Source organism: Typopeltis vanoorti, chromosome 2, assembly GCF_054136105.1.
Source record: "Typopeltis vanoorti isolate ZY-2024b chromosome 2, IOZ_Tvanoo_1.0, whole genome shotgun sequence".
Classification (NCBI taxonomy): domain Eukaryota; kingdom Metazoa; phylum Arthropoda; class Arachnida; order Uropygi; family Thelyphonidae; genus Typopeltis; species Typopeltis vanoorti.
The window spans coordinates 48,889,424-48,909,019 of NC_143550.1; the positions used below are offsets into that span (position 1 = coordinate 48,889,424).

General features: G+C 37.2%; 1 non-coding gene across 1 annotated transcript; it reads left to right on the plus strand.

The window, feature by feature from the left end:
- The first annotated feature begins 19,409 nt into the window (after nucleotides 1–19,409).
- Nucleotides 19,410–19,501, plus strand: TRNAI-UAU (transfer RNA isoleucine (anticodon UAU)). Its single transcript is given in 2 exon segments — nucleotides 19,410–19,447; nucleotides 19,466–19,501. It is a non-coding gene; the product is annotated as a tRNA-Ile (tRNA).
- The last annotated feature ends 95 nt before the right edge of the window (nucleotides 19,502–19,596 follow it).

Here is a 19,596-nt window from a genome sequence, read left to right on the forward strand (position 1 = left end):
AGTGTGACTCCGTGTTTGTTGCTACCTGTTGTTACCTGCTGGAAAATACATTCGAAAATGTTCATAGCACTTTAATACAGAGTTCCCACAAAAAAAATGCTGGTATTTTAAAGAAATACTTTTCCAAACCCTATTGCTTATGGTTGCGTAATCCTGATAATCATGTCCCATACACACAAACAACATACTAAAGGCTTGTTGAGTATATAGAGATAGTGCCGTCATTAAAAATGAAATAAAATAAGTAGGCGAAATTGGATTTAATAATTTGCGTGCCATTTAAGGGAATTTATAATACTTTTTGTGTGTGTTAATTCCGCGCACTTAATAATATCCATTACACTTCAGCATTGTAAATGGGCTTAAGGTTAGAAAAACTGTGGAATAACGAACAAAGAAACTACAGCTACCGCATTATGTCTTAATTGGGAGTGCGTTTTTGGTTTTATTGTCTCTTTTATGAGATGGAGGAAATATATATATTTGTAGCTCAGTGATTACTGAAAGTAAACCTTCACAAGTGCCATGCGATGTTCGTCGGCAGGTGGGTAAAAAGGCCTACCATGCCGAACGATATAAAAATAGACAAACACCTACCACTACTGGGGATCGTCATAGGGGAACAAATCCAACACAACACACAATGGGAGCTTGCACATACAAAAATAACCAAGAAAATTACACAGATGAGACACAGACAACTATCACTAACAAGTAAAGCTAAAATGTGCAATCAATACCTACCGTCTAAGATATGGTACCTCATGAACAATACCAACTACAACGGTCAAGCAGTAGACAGAATACACAGAGAGTGCGCAAAGTTCATCTGGGGTTCCAAATACGAACCCATCAGAAGATCCACAATATTCCATGACATTGAGTGGGAGGACTCGGCTTAATAAACGTACACCTAAAAACTCTAAGTGCGAGAGCAAAAATCAGAGAGAGAGCTTACACGGAGGAAAAAGCGTGGAGCGCATATATAATATATTATATGCAGAAGATAATGCCCGACAAAGTAATATGTTCCCTTCCGCGTTCGAGTGGCAAAACATCAAGAATGTTCCACGAGATTGCGGAAGGTTACAACTTCATTAACAAATACATAGGAATAAACGAATTCTTGAAGATGAGACCTAAAGCAGCACACATCAAACTCACGCGCACAGTTATAACACCGGGAGATTGAAAGAGGGACATTAAGACTATCAAAGGCACTTAAAAAAGCTTTCAATCTGCCCATAAACCCCAAATTAAAAACCTTCTACTACAAAGTACACTACGCTTGTTTGCCCACCAAAATATGGTGCACAGCGAAAGGGATCCCTCTTCAAGGCCCCGCCAGATGTCATTTTTCCCCCAACCAGAAACACCTTACCGCTTAATGATGTACTGTCCTCACACCTCCCGAATATGGAACACGGTTCAAACATTCATAAAACACAAACAACCCCTTACAGAACACACATTATACTGGTTAAACGAAGGAAACATTAACACAACTAAAGCAATCATTATTATAACAACCATGTACTCGATTTGGACATACAGATGCGACAAAATTTACGGAAGGGAAACAGGACCAGACATACTCAGGAAAATAAACAACATACTAAAAGAAACAATCACAGATACCATAAACAGAAACAAAATAACAAAACACCAATGGCAGCAAGTAGGTCTCGTCTCAGAATTCGAAGAACAACTGCAAATCATAGAAATAAAGGACCCACCATAAATTTAAAAAAGAAGCAGAAAACACACATATACACGATAAAATAAATATACATAAGCGAAAGAAAAGCCTATTGTAAACTTTTTCATTAAGCTGTATAACCATTTGTACATTAATTGCTTTATGCTATGATTAGTTGTAGTTCTGTGCATAATATTTGTCAATTATAGAGGTTGTAGTTTATTTTTATGTATCAAAAATTGTCAATGACAGTTTATATAGTGGAAGAACCTGATGACATTTTGTTGATCCGGTGGGTAACTCAAATATCTGCCAAAATGTAACCCTCTCCTTCTATGTTAAAACAAATACTACATATGTATAGACATTTCCAATCTGAAAATGATAATAATGAAGCAATAAATCATGTAATGATATGCAAAAACAAGTTTTAGTAATTATATGTTAAGAATATTTATGATATGTAAAATAACTACATGTGTATGTATAAATATGGTATATGTAAATAGCGCTTAACACTTCATGATAAGTTAATAATGTATAATCCAAACTACATCTGTATAATCCAAACTGTATATGTATAATGTACAATCCAAAATGTTTACAGTCCAAATGCAAAAGTGTCAAGTCAAACATAACAATGGGCTATAAAGAAGTGTCTCCGAAAGAATAATTATATGTATTATAAGTAAAACAGTCATATGCATAAAAGACGTATGATATGTAAAATAGTAATAGGTGTATATATGTATATGTGCGTATATGTACATACATGTATAAATATGTATATTTATAAATGAATATTGTCAGATTAGTTAACAATATAAAATCCATTGTTGTATATTTTAAAACAAACCTTACATAGGTTTAAGGAAATATGTCTCTTATAGGAATTTCATTATAAAAAGGAAATATTATTATTATTCCTGATACCTCCAAGGAGTCCGAAGACTCATCGCGGGAGGACATCTTCAACTGTCCCTACACCTTACCTCTACTACGAATCAACGCCATCTACCGCCCACCTCCAACACCACAACAACTAGTAATTTTTGTCTGTAAATTGCGTGTGTTCTGAAGGGCCGATTTGTATGTATGCGGGATGAAAAACCCGAGTTTCCGGGAGAAAAAACCCTGCTACCTCCGTAGGAGATCGGCTAACTCACCATCGATTGAAATCGACCAGATAAAGATTCCTCCCGTCGCGATGAGAATCGAACTTAGGCCTATTCCGATCGAAGGGCGCAATGTACCGTCGTTCTTCCAATTGCGCTACGGAGGCATATGAATTATGGAAATAGAAATGTGATGACTGGTAACTTAAATTCATAATACTGAATTCCATGGATAGTAAAGTTATGTTACATTAAAAGAAAAAAATACTGCTCAACTCATGTAAAAAGGACTGTAGGAAGAAGCAGACACTGAGCAGATTATTGATGTTAAAAATAAGGAAAAATAAATTGTACATAATATATATTATTAAGATAAAGAAATGTAAATCAAAATGCCAATTAGAATAAGCATTCTATGTACAAATGTATATATATTTATTTGGATTGTACTTAGATGCTTTATGGTTAATAAAATATAACTCAGTGGTTGTGGCGTTTGCACACCACGGCGCTTGGCCGCACGAAAGAAGACTTGGTTTCGAGTCTAGTCGGCGACTAGAGGAAATTTTTCTAAGCCTTTTTTCGACCGGTTCCCGAGTTAGTCGATCTCTGGCACGGGCAAGCGGGTTTTTCGTCCCGTAAACTCAAGAAAATCGACCGTAGAACCCACATTATTTTTTTCAGACATTAAATATATTGTGTTAGGGTTAGGGACCACGAGATGGCGGCACATTTGAGCCGTCTCTCTTCACTGTGTACCGCTTAATTAGTGATAGCCTTGGGCCATCTATCTCTGATTGGTACCAGTGGAGATTGAACTGCCCACTCAGTCTCCAAAAGTTAGATAGGGCTAAATGGCCTCGCCTACTCCCGTATACGGGAATAAAAAGGCGTTAGCTGATTTATATATATATATATATACTAGGGGAGGGATACGACGGCCAACCCCCCCCAAGTTCTGGGATGGTAAGCAGGTAAGACAAAAAACATGACATAAAAACGTTTCAAATTTCGGCTTATCTTTTTATATATATATGGAATAGATATATTATATATAAGGTCAAAGCACCTTATGGTAACTTGTTTTGGTAAAATACTTATAAGCTCTGTATTACTTAAATCTTGGTATTCCTAACACTGATGAGACCTCAATAAGGGATGCACTACCCAGATCGAAACCGGTCTGGGTAGTGCCCCCCCTTGTCTTTAATACATAGCATCATACATCTCCTTAAGGAGATAGGCTTTGCATTAAGGGTAAATATTAAGAATAGTGATCAGAGCTTATCCTACCTTTACCACGAGTTGCCTTGACTTGCACTACATTGCGGGTCAGCTAGACTTGTAATACGTGCAGGCGCAAACTTGACTTATTTGTCTATTTGATTACTTGGAAAATGGAATAAAACCAGGTTTAAAATAGCTTGGCATCTTTAACACTCATTGCCAAGCTGAAAATTGGAATTTCGTGTGGGTGGCCAAATTTTTTTTATTTTTTTATTTAGTTAGTGACGTCTACGCGATAACGCGTGATCGGCCGTTTGGTGAGAACTCGCATCACGCGATATCGTTCATTGCCAAGCTGAAAATTGGAATTTCGTGGTGGCCAACTTTTTTTTTATTTAGTTAGCGACGTCCACGCGATAACGCGTGATCGGCTGTTTGGTGAGACCTCGCGTTGCGCGATATCGCGTGATTGGCAATGAACGTGTTAAAAAGTGACATCGCTATATATATATATATATATATATATATATATATATATATATATATATATATATATATATATATATATATATATGATAGATAGAGAGAGTTTGCGACTGCTCCAAAATGTGTGGTGTGCCCTTACAAACATAAGCGCTAAGGCTATTTCATTTTTGCATAGACAACAATAACCAGTACCTTTAAAATTGTGCTCTTCCACATCATTCTGTAGCTACATGGGACTCCTGTCCGCAATTTCGATGTTCTATCCGTCGGATTTTAACGGGAGGAGTTGGGGTGGGGGATAAGGATATTTGAAATAAAGTGTACATAGTGAAAGTGACATTGCTACAAGCGTTAATAAAAAGAATGAGAGACATTTAACTATAGTTACACTGGAGATGTTAGAATGCGCATAATATTAAGAGCGGAGAGTTTCTGGTTGGATGAATGCTGAGCTGATCATGGAACTCCAGAATGCGCCTTGCACTTGTTCATCTCATCAAAAAAAAAAAAAAAAAACTCGGTATTTCAAAGTATCGTTTACAATATTTGTTGTGTGCATTTTATTTTATTTTCCCCCATAAATATTTGTATTTAAGATACGGGCATTAATTTGCGTAAATCATACGTATTAAAATAAATAAAAAAAAAAATGGACAAAACTTAGATTATTCCCCGCTTACGCTCTCCTCTTCAATATCGTGGTATTTTATAACTAGCTGTTTGTAAACAGCTTAATAAATCTTGGTATTCGATTTCTATCTTTTGTTTCATTATATATTTGCTCGGTTCCCCCCCCCCCCTGCCCTCTCTCTCTCTCTTTCTCTTGCATAATTTACTAACATAATTCACTCACTTCATGGTCTTTAGTTGATTTGATATAGTTCTAAACACAGGAAATAGTTGACATTCATACGTCTCATGACCTAAAATAACATAAAATGCTACTTTGAATAGCGACGTTTGCAACTTCATAAGGTCATTCGCTGTTTGAACAGTTTCGTGCTTTGCAGTTGCGCAATAAACGTATTTTAAGATTTGTTACAAATACTTTCGCCGAAGTTCATATTATTTTGCGTAATTTAAGAACAGTCAGATTTAAAACAAAATTGAAATTTTAAACGGAATTGAAAAGGGGAAGCAGTCCTAATAGGTTTACGTAGTGCTGTAAAACTGAAAATGAATATTTGAACTGCTAGTTATAAAACGCACTGATGATGGTCATTTGCATAATGACGTTCAAGGGTAGACTGACGGAGGTGAAGTCCCTTTCCCAAACTTAAGGTTTTCTCAGAAAACTATTATTTTAAGGGTTTACATTACCTTTATTGTAAAGGGATGAATTTATAATGTAATCCCGTATTTTCGGTAAATATATATATATATATATATTTTTTTTTTTTTTTTTTTTTTTTTACTCCAACAAAATGATAAGCCAGTAGGAGCAGTTGGAACTTATTTAATATGTTCGTTATAACATTAATTTAGGAATGAATAATTTATTAAAACGAAAACAATCTTTCACCGTAGCTTTTATGAATTGGCACATTAATTGTCTTTTGATGGGCAAACTATACTTAGAATCTAGTAAGCGTTTTGTTATAACCGACCCTATATGATTTACGAAGAATTTGATTAGATTTCCTCATTGCCTGCCACATAAGTTTTTCTGTTGACAACTTATTTTTATACGATTGTCATGGGCATTTTACTGTCTCATTTCTCTTTACTGCAAACGTACTTACATTTCAAGATGGCTTCAAGTGTTATTAAACAGTAGTCACTTTACGTTTTATAGTTAAAACTCCCGTTCACTTACTGAGTAGGACTGAGCGCTCAGATCTAGTTATAGTTATACATTATACTGCACTACATCTTGTACACTAATTTTGTCTAAAGCACTTAGACATCCCCTCCTTGCCTTTTTCCTGGGTTAGAATCTCTTCTACGACGCGAAGAACCTTTATGAAGGCGAGTTAGCTGGTGGCTTACAATTGGTAGCAAGGCTTTTTCGGAAGAAGAGAAGAATAGAAGCGATTAACAGACACACACTTGACCTCATAGTTTAAATGGCTATGATCGGTAATTAAAAAAAAAAAAAAGTGTATTTTGGCATGTATTCGACTGACTCCGTTACGGCAACATCTGGTTGACGCCACCACCCTTTCCCTTCCATCTCATTTTTAACACCCTCGAAATGTTTTTGTATAGTTCGCCCACCGATTTGAGGTCCCTCCACACTTCTGCGCATCTCAGAAAAAGAAGAATCCATTCCGATAATAGGGTAATCAGTCCGTATAGTGGGATGAGTTGTTTATTATTACCGGTCGGAAAATTAACTTCTCTTTTATGATTATTGTAGTTAACTATGTTGCTTGTATAACAGTTGGAAAATTTTACCTATAAAGCACGTGATTTCGCGTGTTGGAGACCAATTCGGACGTCCTTCATTTTTTTCTCCCCTTCAGCATGAATCGACTATTCTTGGAAAGACGCGAAGCAGGGACCTGGAAACGGTGGACGAAATACCTCTACTACATTAGTACGTTGGATGAGTTAATGTCTTTTTTTTTCTATTTTTATTTTTTCTATTTTCCATATTAATATAAAATTTCCAAACATTTTTTTTTTTTTTTGCCAAAAATGTTTAAGTTAACTTATATTAAGTTGCACCAGTTCAAACAGAGACAATATGAAGCGAGTTATTGTACATTACGCTTCGAAGAGTTCGAAATCTATGAGTTATAGTTTATTATGAGCCTTCGTATCTATCATTTTTGTTATTTTGATACATTATGTCGCTGAAGAAGTAGGTGTCCAACAATACCAAGCTCATTTTGATAAAAGCTGTATTAAAATAATAAAACCTTGATGTACTAATCCATATATATATATTTTTTGAAATATTTCATCCTTAACCACTGAAATTCTTTTCTTTATTTTTAGTTTCGGTACATATATCAGCAACGAAATTCTCTTGAATGGCATATTAGCATGCTAATATTGTAACATTTTAGGCAGTGATACTATTCGTATTAAGTCTTCTTTAAAGACCTAACTCGAATAAAATAAATACAATAAAATCAATAAAAACAGTTGCAGTGTCTATAATGCTTTTTAACAAAAAAAAGAAATATAAATATTAATATTTCATTTTTCTGTTTGTAATCATTTTTATTTGTTCCTTTTTAATGAAGTCTATCTGAGTAAATAAAAACGATAAGTAGTAATAATGAGTTATAAAATTATTAATAATTTGAAAAAAAAAACTTATGCTTACAATTAAAAAGTATATATGTATATATAAAAAATAAAACTTAGAGGCATCGCACACGGAGTCTGTGATGCTTCTGAGCCGCGAGCATACACATCCACCATTGCAGTTTTATTAGGCCAATTGTCATTCTTTCCTGCTTTATTCTTTATGCCACTCCTCGCCACCCACTGTCTCTTTCCAAACGTTTTACTGTTGCACTATTTCATTACAAGAAACTTTTGTTTCTCTACTGGTAAACGTTCTTCTATTCCACCTCAACCACCCCTCTCCGGTACACCTAGTACACCTAATTCGTCCTCCCCGATATATATACTTCCATCTCTAAACTTCACATAATATATACGCTTTACAAAATTAGACAATCCATAAAACAGATCTGAATGACACAGATCCAATTGCATTCGAATATGGTAATGAGCAACAGTATTTTAAAGAAAAGAGAGCCACACCTCACCAAATATTAAAGATTAAAATATTAAAATCATTAATATTAATTGTTTATATTTATGGCCGCTGACTCACAGAACACTGGATTCCGCAGATAAGCAGGCGGTTAACAGAGCTACAGACCAGGTTCTGCCCTAAAGGATCACCGTAACGAATTATAACGAATTACCGTAACGTAACGAAAGTAAACTTCATAAGAAAAATCCACACCCAAATGCGTAAAATAACTCAAAACGCCTCACTCCAATCCAACAACAAATCTGTGTCACCAACAGAAATATATGACATCATAAGAAAACTAAACAACAAAAAAAGCTCCGGGTCCAGATGGTATAAGGAACAAGATGCTTAAGCTACTCCCATGTAAAGGGGTTATACATCTGGTAGCCATTACCAATGTCATCCTTCGGCTAAATTATTTCCCAGAGCGATGGAAGCTTGTAGATGTCTTCCTAATTCCTAAACCTGGGGAAAATGCACAATTCCCACAGAACTATCGGCCTATCAGCCTTCTATCATGTGTAGGCAAGATAGCCGAACGCGCTATACTAACACGGATTCAAGAAGCAACAGATTACAACCAAGTCATACGAGACGAGCAATTCGGATTCTACGACCCTCCAAATTTACAGAATCATTAAATACGTCATCCAAGGGTATGAATAGCACCAACATTCTGGCGCAGTCTTCTTGGACATAACACAAGCATTTGATAAAATTTGGCTTCATGGTCTAATTTTTAAGCTACACCAAGTAGTAATCCCAATACCACTTGTTCTACTTATTAAATCATATCTCAGTAACAGAAAATTTAAAATAAAATTGAATGGAATCAGATCCACAGAAAGGAGAGTCATGGCAGGAGTCCCACAAGGCTGCCTGCTATCTTCCCTACTCTTCTCCATATACATGGCGGATCTTGAGCTTATGAATTGTCTATTACTAAAAGAAAGAGCCACACGACTTCATTTTGACGATGTAAAATTATATAGGCAAAGTGAATATTAGATCCAGCATTATTTCAAACCCGAATGTTTGTAGAAAGTATGAAAGATTCGTAAGATGACCTGAGAGTTTACGAGAATACAATCCTAGGCATCCCGAGTTGCCTTAGCTACTTAAGTCAAATAGTGCAAGCTAAGCCTTAGCTTGCACTACTTGACTTGAGGTCGGGGAACTTTTTTACCTATTACCCCAAAATATATTTATTTACGCCGACGTTACCCCCTTGATTTGAAAGGGATTAAATCATAGATTATTTAAATTCAAAAGGTTTATTGAATCTATTTATACGGAGAATACAGTTATAAATATAAAAAGTATAAAATAAATGCGATAAAATAAATTAATATCCTCATTATGAGACAAAAGGATTTCTTTGAAAACTTCTTTTTCACTTCAGGTTTTGGAGAAATGATATTGTTTCATTTTTGATACAATAACATCAAAAGTGGAGCATTTTGATGTCAGAGCAATTTGGATACTGTCTCCGGGGTACAATCGATTTCTCTGCTTTGTTTTCATGTTCATTAGAGTGGAAAATCCTTGTTGTAAAGATAGGTTGCTGTTAAAGGTAGCAACTTTTTGACTTCCTCCTCATGTGCAATTTTGAAAGCCTTTGCAGCTTCATTTTAATCTTTGCAGCTTCAGCTTAATGCTCTTCTGGTGCATCAGCAATTTTACATTTAAAGGGATCTACAACCCAACTGAGTATGTGAATCAAGATCTGGAAAGTAATCAGAGAACTACTCTTTGAGTTTGGTAAGATGCCTTATAACTGTATCCTTGATGTCGTCAAAAGTAATATTTTCACAATCTTCCAAAAACAAAGCTAACTTTGAAAAGGCAGCTATCTTGTTTTGTTCTGCTTTCTGTCTCCAATATAAAATCTTTGATCCAAACGCTGAACTCTTTTCTCTGGCTGAAATTATATTGATGTTTTTTTCCATTCAATTCTTTGTTCAATGCATTCACATACTCAAAAATATCAGCTAAATATGTGAGATGTGCAACCCACGAGGAGTTTGTAAACTCATCTGCGAGAACATGCTTTTGATCAACCATAAAAATTTCAAGTTCAGTTTTGAGAGCCCACACTCGGTTCAGAACATTTCCACGTGAGAGCCACCTCACTTCTGTATCATAAAGTAGGTCTGTATATTCAGCCTCACCATCTTTACATAATTCACGAAATAGTCGCGTGTTTAGTGCATGTCCTTTGACAACCTTGATAACATTATGCATGCTTCCAGTGCAGGTTTCACATGTTTCACAAGCAGTGCCTGCGATGGATCATACAGTGTTTAATGTTAACTTCAATTTTTGGATTATTCTCTCTCGTCAAAGCCGAAAAACCACTTATATGACCCAACATAGCTGGAGCTCCATCAACAGACACAGCAATGCGCTTCCCACTTTAAATTAACATCATTAAATTATTCATTAACTTTACTGAAGACACCAATTCCACGAGATCACAACTCGAGAGGAGAACAAAACAACAATTCCTCTTCAATTGCATGCAAACCTTTGTAGCGAACATACACCATCAGCTGCGATTACTACTGACATCTGAAGTCTCATCAAGCTGAATAGCAAAGCATTTACTCTCTTTTATTGAAGAAATAACTTGTTCCCTCACATTTTCTGCTAAAATAGAAATTCTTTCATTCACAACTTTTGCAGACAAGGGCACTGAATTTAGTTTCATGGCTTCTTTCTGACCACACATAATCTCTGCCATTTTCAAAGCTGCTGGTTTAACCAATTCCTCACCAATAGTATATGGTTTCTTGTTTTGGGCAATCAACTAGGCCACTTCAAAGCTAGCCTTTGATGCTGAACGTTGATCAAGTGTACCTCTCAAGTTGCTGTCCAGTTTTTGTCTTTTTATAGACATTTCCAAATTTACAAAGTATTCCCGCAGTTTGGAAGACAGATGTGGGTGCAAATTATCCAAGTGTTTCTTCAATTGACTCTTTTTGAAAGATTCTGCAGTCAGTTCTTTCAAACAGACAACACACTGTGATTTCATTATTCCTTTGTCTTCTATTTGTGTAAACCCATAATTGAGGAACTCTTCCTGGTGTATTCTTTTTCTAGTTGGTGTCATCTGAAGGGTAAAAAAGACAGTAATTGAATTTAAGTTTTTTAAAGTTCATTTAAATTTACAATAATTTAATTGGTAAACGTGGGACTAAATTAAACGCGGTACTTAATTAAACAAAGCAAAAACACGTGTCAAAAAACAAGGTTAAGGCGGGTGATAGACAACTCACAAATAATATCTGTTTAGCCACTTGACGCCTTAGCAACAAAATTTTTTGGAGTTCAACATGGCGTGACGTCTCCTAAACACGTAAATTACATTGGCCAGATGCAGTGTTGCCAGAAGAAAAATTTCTGTCGTAACAAAGCTAGTTTATGTTTATTGAGTCCTCATTACCCCCAAGAATTTTATTTTTACCCCACTTGGGGTAATTTACCCCGGTTCGCCGACTCCTGAACTAAGGCAACTCGGGGATGCCGAGGATTGTATTCTCGTAGGCTCTCAGGTCAGCTTATGAAACTTTCATACTTTCTACAAACATTCGGTTTTGAAAGAATGCTGGATCTAATATTCACTTTGCCTATATAATTATAAATTGTTTATTTCTGGAATTTATCTTCCATTTAGTTTTTTCGGAAAGGGCTGACCGCGGATGGGGGGGGGGAGTGGAACTACGGTATATGCGGTGAAGTCGATACACTCTCCACAAAACTTAAATTCTCTTTCTTTTCCACAATGAAATTGACTTCTGACTTCCCTTTATAAACCAAGGATAAATCAAAAAGTGTGTGAAGGTATTTATTAAAATTATTATAACAATAACGGGGCTCATTATTTGGTAAGATCCCTCGGTTTGTATATTCGGATTTATTCGGATATATTATGAGTATATTCAGTTAAGAGATGCAGGGCCTTACTCGATAATCCAAAAAACGATACTTCCACGGAGCGAGATCCGAAATCCGCGATGTATATGTAGGACCTCAAACAAAATTAGAGCATTTTAAAGCGTTTCTACTATTACAGGAACAAACATGCACAAAACGACACAACGCATGATAACATCATTGATTTCACTTCGAATTGCTAAGCAAGCGCTTATCACACATCATCTCACCATATACGGTTTTTCTAATAATATTCGATGATTGGTGTTTGGGATTCTTGGAAAAGTGGATTCAATAATGTTTCATAGTGCTGAGTGATACGAAGTTTTGTTTTAAACTCAACACGAATTGGAGTTCGTGTTGAGTTTAGAGACCAAATTTACTGAACAAGTGATGGATATCACCTTCCTCATGATATTGGCTCAAAAGCGATAAATATGTCCAAATGGTTTTAATAATGCTTGTCAACGAGTTCTTTAAAACGTGTGGATTATTTTGTTCAATATAGAATGGATCATGGTTTAAATATGTCTCTGGGGTATTTAGATGCCTCCGTAGCGCAACTGGAAGAACAGCGAAATATTGCTCTTTCGATTGGAAAAGACCTGCGTTCGATTCATGTCCTGACGAGAGGAATCTTTACATGGGTGTTTTCAATTGAAGGCGAGTTAGCAAATCTCATACGGAAACTCGAGTTTTTCATCCCGCTTACAAGCAAATCAGCCAAGTGAACACACGCAATTTACAGACAAAAATACTTTTGTTGGTGGTAGTGGACGATAGATGGCAGTAGTGGCGTCGTATGTATTTGAAAATTAAGTAGCACAGAAGACGGTGAGATGTGTATAGCGGAGTAGAGTAGAGTGTCCTCCCACGATGAGTCCTTGGAGCTGTCACGTAATAATAACAATATTTTGAGGATACATTCTCAAAATATTATAAATAAAATACTTAGTTATCTATTAACTTATGCTGTACAATAATTGATTCTTCGATTTCTTGAACAGCAACGATCATCGTTTCCTCTCCCTCCTCCATCCAGATCCATCAATGTTTCCTAATGGGTACCATCTACATTAAGAACTAGTTGATGTCGTATACGAAGGGGGGGGGGGGTTCCTTTCGGATACGGGTTCATTGTTCTCTTAATTGCTTTAGCACAATTGAAAAAAAAAATTGCAAACGCATGCCTGAACTAGCTATGCGTGTGCATGATGATGATGTTGCATGTATGCCTATAGTAAATAACCTAACGTGAATAAAATTTCTATATTTCATTTATATAAAATCCACGCTTTGTATTAATCCATGTAACTCCGTCACACAATGGGATGCAATGAAGAATAATTGCGTATATTGACTTTTGACAATTGACATATGATAGCTTTACGGATGAAGCAAGATGCTTTTCATGTCCCACCCCCCGCTATCTATTACGGCTACAATGAGGGTACAATTTTATGAGTAGCTTGCTCGCCCTGAATGGGCATTGAGATTATGCATCGCTACAGGAAGTTAAAATGACTTTTGGTCTTTTATGTTTGAATATATCCGTTGCCTCATAGGCTACAGCTTGTTGAACTAGATCGTTGAGGTGGGTGGACGTTTTTAGGAAAAACTTTGTTGCTAAAGACTGTAGGAAAGAGAAGAGATAAGGAATATTTGTATCTCGATGAAGTTGATTGTCTCTGATGAACCATGGGGCGTTTAGAATCATTCGCAAGCACTTGTTTACGTTGTAGTTTGAGAATGTTAATATTGGAGGTATGGCTCCAGGCTGGAGAAGCATAAATGACTATGATGGGATGAATCGTCAGTTGGTATAAAAGCAATTTGATTTTGATGTTTAGCTTGCTGTTCCTGCTAATTAGGGGGTTGATCTAGGCGATGGCTTTAGATGCCTTTGCACACGTATTCTTGATGTGTTGGTTAAAAGTTAATTTTTTGTCGAGGTATTTTATTTCTGTCTGTCTGGCAGGGAATTTTGGTATTGAACAGTAAGACATCTCCTGCAGGAGATATCGATCTTTTCTTGAAAAGAATGGCTGAGCTTTTTGGGGGGATTCACTTGTAGTCTCCATTTGGATAACCATTTCTCTAACTTTAGAAGGTTTTCTTGAAGCTTTTTAGTAATGAGGTGTGGCCAGAGAGATCTGGCTAATAATGCTGTACCATCCACATATAGAGCAATGATGGATGACATTGGGTTGTGTGTGGAATGTCTGACATGTATATATAGAATAGCAATGGACCCAGCAGGGATCCCTGCGGTACTCCGACCCAGATATGGCGCTGAGATGAGGTAGTACCATTGATCTTGAATTGCATGCTTCTGTTCTGTAGAAATGATCTAACTAGGTGTGCCATTTTCAGTGAAATACCGGCTGAGATAAGTTTATGTAGCATCCGAAGTGCCATATTTTGTCAAATGCTTTGAAAAACAGCGCCAGAGTATTGACGCCAGTTGTAGCTGGTGGTAATATATTGAACTAGTCTCAGGATTTGCTGGGTAGTACTATGGTGTTGCCGAAAACCGAATTGCTCTTTAGGAAGGATGTTTAGTTCATTTACTGAAGCTTGAAGTCGTGAGAGGATAACTTTCTCTGCAATCTTACCCAATTGGACGATAATTGTGAGGCAGGTGCGGGTCCTTGCCTGGCTTATGAATTGGGATTACATCAGCCTGTTTCCAGGTGGGAGGGAAATAGTAAAACCTTAAGATTGCATTTATTATTATGGTCAGTTGCACTACAGCTTTTCGGGGAAGCAGTTTTAATCACCCTATTTGTGATGCCATCTGGACCAGGAGCTTTTTTGTTCTTTAAATTTTTTATAATATCATATATTTCAGCAGGTGATGGGGATGCAATATGGTCAGCACCGGTATCAGGAAGTTTTAATGAGTGTCTGATCTGTCTGTGAATTTTATACAAGTGATCGAAGTCTAAGTTTTCATATGAAGGTTTGCACTGCTCTTCTAAATTATTTGCTATGGCTTCTGCCTTTTCTACATCTGTGTGAACAAGGCCCTAGTCAGAAAGTATAGGGGGGGAAAGGGATCTACCTGTTTCTGATATTCTTCAGTATCCCCCAGATAGAGTGATCAGTGGGTGAGATAGAAGCTAACTTTTTTTTCCCATAGTTGGTCTCTGTGTGCTTTGAGTGCATATCTCACTACCCCATTTAGTCTGTTAAGAACTATTTTGTCTTGTGCCGAGCGGAGGTTGTGAAATCTTTTCCTTGCTCTGGTTATTTTTTTTTTCTCTGATCAAGTTCATAATGTCTTCAGGCAGACGACCAGGCTTGGGGACAGATTTGTAGGAGGTGGTTGCCATTATAGCTGAGTTAATTTGTTGGGTGAGGCTTGTAACTGCGGTTTCAACATCTTCTTTTGAACTTATGAGGAACAGGTCCAATGTAATGCCGGAGTACTTTTGACAATCTTTCCAACGATATAAATGAGTGAGAGGGAGGAGACTGGAATTCTTGTTTTCCCCGCAGTAGTAGAATTGGGTTATGATCAGATGACAAATAGTTCAATGATTTTAGGCTGTATTGAAGTTAAATATCTTGCAGGATAGCTATATCCAGAATGTCAGCAGTGCCAAACGTACTAAGATGACTTGGTTCGGTGGGGCCTGCCACAACAGCATAGTTTGATCCTATGTATTTGGAACGGATGCAGCCATTCTTGTTGGTGGTTCTACAATTCCAGGCAGAGTGCTTGGAGTTTAAGTCTCCGACAATAATGATGGAGTCTCTAACGCCTAAGATGGCGTTTAGATCAGAATGCAGTAGGGATTTTAAGGGTGGGTTTGTAAGCTGAGTAGATTTTCGGTCTACCAGCCGAGCTAGTGATACTTCCACGCCTGTGACCTCAAGGTTAGTGGTTGGAGGGTTGTTTACAGAATGGTGTTTGATATAATTTTTAATGAAGATGGTAGTGCCGCCGCCTCTATAGTTTAACCTGTCAGGTCTTTATAGGAGATAGTCCCTTATTTTAGAGCTATCCTAGGGTTTAGATGTCTCTCACTTATTAGAATAACATCTGGTTTATATCTATGGGTAAAATCTTGGAGCTCTAAAATTTTCTTTCTGATGCCATTTGCATTCCATGCAACGATCTGAAGAGATGCTGGAATTATTTTGTTTCTATTCATCTATAAGTGCTGTGAGGATGGCCTGTGTTTCGCGTAGGAATCTTTTAGTGGAGGTTGCTGAAGGGTTTGACAGGCTGAAGTCTTGTAGCATGTTTGCTAAAGAGGCCGTAATAACAGCTGTCAGGTTTGTAGGTGCTGTTGGCTGATTCTGTTCTGGTGTAGACTTGTTTGTACAGGCCACATCTGCATAACTTCTTGTTTGACTTTGGCACCCTCTATCTTTGAAGGCCTCCGGCTGTGGTGCAGGGGCCTCTGGTATTCTTGTACTAGAGCAGGACTGTTTAGCTGTCTCCAACCGTCTGTTCTTCGGGTGCTAAGTACATCCCTTATAGTTGGCAGGATGAGGGCCACCGCAGTTGGCACATTTAACCAAGATGGTTTTCGGCTTTGTACAGGTATTGGTTGGGTGGCTATCCCCACATTTCAGACATTTAAACTCAGCTTTACACAGTTTCTGGGCGTGGCCAAATTTTTGGCACCTGTGGCATTGCCCAGAAGATGCCTTTTCCGGAGTGGCTCTGGTGCGGTGATGAGCCTGCAGATTGATTTTAAGTTGTAAATGGTTTTCTATATGTTATGGATCTCTAAGAGGACTAACAGCATGGGAGTCTTGTCAGATCTATACATTCTGCGGACCTTAATAGGAGGCAGATCCTGTAAGTTAAGATCAGCAGCAATCTCTTCTGGATCAATGTCTTCACAGACACCACGGAGGACCAGTTTTAATTTTTTTTTCTGAACTGAGTGAGAAGGTGTGGTACTGAATACCTCTGACGTCCATTTCCTTAATTTTCTATAATCTGACACCGCGGCGGGTTGTATCTTGATACCCTCATCCACATTTTTGGCCTTTGTATATTCAATTTGTAAACTGGACGTTGTAGATCTTACAGCTGACCATCTGTGCTTTTCTCTTAGTATGATCGGTATAAGATTACGGTACGATCAGTTTAAGATCTTAGTATGATCTTAAACTGAGAAAAGCAGTGGAGTCCGAAATTGGACCATCTTGTTCCATTTCTTTATCTTTGGATGGTTCTACTCTTGTTTTGCGCTTCTTGCGTGCGCTGACCTCTTCAAAATCTGAGGGAGTAGAGATCATTGATTCTAACTATATCTCCATTTTAGCGGTGTCATCGCCTGTGACGCTAGCGGGGGGGAAACGTATCATAAAGTTTCACCTTTCCCAGCCAGTTGTTGTTAAGCAGCTCGCCTAGTCTGATGAATTCACGATATACTTCCTCAAATATCATCTATTTGTTTTTCCATGTCTATCAATGTGAAGTGTCAGAAGCTGGGGAGAAAAAAAAAAAAGCTTACCGTGCAGCTGTAGCCTGGCATGCACTTCTGCAAAACTCCAAATTTTTTGGATAAAAGCACTGGCATAAAATGGCGAGATCTTCAGAACTCATCTGCAACAAGTATCACTTACAAAAGTCATTCCACCACGCTAGCCTAGTGGCTTTGCGCTTCGCAACCATATGCCTGGGGAAGGAGTGTCCTGGGTTCAATTCTCGTCGCCGACGTGAGGAGCTTAAGGATCTGCCATAGCCAAGTTAGCCGGTCTTGGGCGTGGACAGCAGGGTTTTTCCCTCAGTTTATCTAGGGTTTTTTATCCCGCAAGCAGGCAAACCGGCCCCGTGAACACACACGGATCTTCAGTCATAAATACTTAACACCCCCATGAGGAGGATCAACTCACCCCAATAGGGACGGGGGAAAAAAAGGGAGGAAACTCCTTATGAATAAATAAATCTCTATTGTATAACAATTTTTTTTAAAGTACGTTTAATGAGTAGCGCAGTTTCCCGTGGGAAGCGCTGGAAATCGGCTGAGTCCCGCAACCAGTGTAACTAGTTTATAGGTGCTGTTGGCAAATTCAAGCTATGCTCCTTTAATTATTGTGATAGTTTCGACAACCGTTGAAATATCATGTTACTAACGACCTTGGTAACTGCTTCAGTTCAATCGCGTTCCTACGCTTCTGGTCACAACATATAGGGAAAATAATAACAATACCTGCCAATATTTTCTGTAAAATAGCATATGTATGCTTAAATATAAAGCGCCAATAGGCTTCATTTCGGCGATATAAACATTATTTAAATTAAGGGGATATTAAATCCCACATTGTTTTAAAACCGAATAAGAAACTCAAAGATTGGAATCAAAGAGTTTCATGCCGAATATAGTAAACTATAAAAGTATCGGCGATTACTAGCCTGATCTAATGCAAGTAGTCCTAGTACGTAGTACAATCTCGGGCAACTCGCAGCAAAGATGGTCAAGTTCTGATCGTTATTCTTGGTATTTTCCATAATGTAAAAACGCATTTCCTAGGAAATGTAAGCTGTTATTACATTATGGTGGGAGGTCACTACCCAGCCCGGTTTCAGCCTTTTTTGAGGCTTCATCAGTGAGTAGCATTTCTTAGAAAATGTGTTTTTACATTATGGAAAATACCAAGAATAGCGATCAGAACTTTATTATCTTTGCTGCGAGTTGCCCGAGATTGTACTACGTACTAGGACTACTTGCATTAGCTCACGCCAGTAATCGCCGATACTTTTATAGTTTACTATATTCGGCATGAAACTCTCTGATTCCAATCTTTGAGCATATGTATGCTTGTGTGATGTGCACAATAAACCACAATAATGGATTAATGCTGAATAAATATTAATTCCAATAATGTTTAGAATTGTCGATTTTTTTTTTTTAAATTCTAACGACGTCATTTCACCTTCTTCTCTCTTATAAACTAAACATTAAATAGTAATACGAGTGTGCGCGAGAGAGCATAAAATTAAAAAGGACTTGGACACAATTGTGAAACATTTGTTCTACTTGTTTTATGTCGCAACGAACGTTATCCGTATATTATTATTATAGTAAAAGGCTTTGAAATTTTTCGAATAAGAAGATAATACCATGTATAGTAATTGAACAATAATTACTACGTAATAAAACTGATTTTTTCCAAAGAAATATCTTCAAAACAGTTTAATTTTAAATGGGTATGTGGTTTAATGATCATATAAACTAATAGATCATCTTTGTCTCGTTCCCCAGTGGCGCAATTGGTTAGCGCACGGTACTTATAAGACAGTGCTTGTGAGTTATGCCGGGGTTGTGAGTTCGAGCCTCACCTGGGGAAAAGAGTTTTTTTAACTTGCCTGCATACGCATTTTCATTTCACTTCTTTGTTTTCAAAAATTGAAGTGCTTCATACCACACTATTTACGATTTAAT